Genomic DNA, 1121 nt, shown 5'->3' with positions numbered 1-1121 from the left:
TCCACGCATGCTAGGCAAGTGCTCTACAACTGAGCCACAACCCCAGTCGTAGGAAACACTCTTAAATATACTTTCTTTTCTCCTTTTAAAATGTATTTTTCATGGATTTGGAAAATCATTTTTTTTCCTGTTTTCTCTTTTCATAAAATTTTCCCGAGAAAGATAAGATTCTTAAGAGAATTATGTATTGGAAACCCTGAAAAATGCCTTCACATTGGCAACTTCTAAAACATGTTTAAATATTTCACAACTCTTCGGCGTCCTTGAGGCTTCTTAAATATGCTTATTATGAAGGAAATTTCATCTTAATTTTCTTCACTTTTAACAAATTTTTTATAAACTTAGCACATCTAAAATCATTTTGAAAGGTTTTGTTGCTCCTTCAAACAAGTCTTTGAACTTGTTTTGCTGTCATTCCTTATGTGATAAGAAGAATGTGTGTTCTAGTTGGGCATGGTGGCATACACCTGTAATCCTAGTGACTTGGGAGTCTGAGGCATGATGATAACAAGTCTCAAAATAAAAACTAATAGGGGCTGGGAATATAGTTCAGTGGTAAAACTTTACTGGGTTCAATCCCCAGTACTGCCAAAAGAATGTGTATCTGTAGCTGTTATATGAAACATTCTGTAAATGTCTGGTAGGCCCTGTGGGTCAACAGTATTATTATTATTTTACATTTTAAATAGAAACCACTCAGAAAGCATTTTCTCCCTGTAACTCTTGCAAAGGAAAGAGAAGAATGATCACCAATGTCAAATGGCAGTTGCAACCAAGCAATATCAAGAGATATTCATTCTTCATTCTCAGGAGAGAGTGCTTCCCCTCCTCCTCATGGTTTCTGGTACTTCCAAATAGTTTTGTTTATTTGTTTGTTTTTCTTTAGTGATACTGTTTGATTATTTTGTTATTATCATTTGCATATCTACTCTACCAGTACTTTTTATAATCTATTTATATCTTCATCACAGTAGTTTTACTCATTTCTAATTCTGGCCTCTTCTTACATATTTCTTGTAAGCCTGATATGATGGAGAAAAATTCTGTCAGTTTTAACTTGTCTGAAAAGACTATTTCTTTATTGTTTCTGAAACCTAACTTCGCTGGATATAGTGTTCATA

At 33.7% G+C, this 1121-nt stretch overlaps 1 pseudogene; it reads right to left on the bottom strand.

Moving 5' to 3' along the window:
* Positions 1–691: 691 nt before the first annotated feature.
* On the bottom strand, positions 692–893 carry LOC114093519 (small nucleolar RNA U3; annotated as a pseudogene).
* Between the last annotated feature and the right edge of the window lie 228 nt (positions 894–1121).

This window comes from Marmota flaviventris, chromosome 5 (assembly GCF_047511675.1).
Source record: "Marmota flaviventris isolate mMarFla1 chromosome 5, mMarFla1.hap1, whole genome shotgun sequence".
NCBI classification, from domain to species: domain Eukaryota; kingdom Metazoa; phylum Chordata; class Mammalia; order Rodentia; family Sciuridae; genus Marmota; species Marmota flaviventris.
Note: the sequence above shows the minus strand (reverse complement) of the source record. Positions and strands in the feature narration are given on the sequence as shown.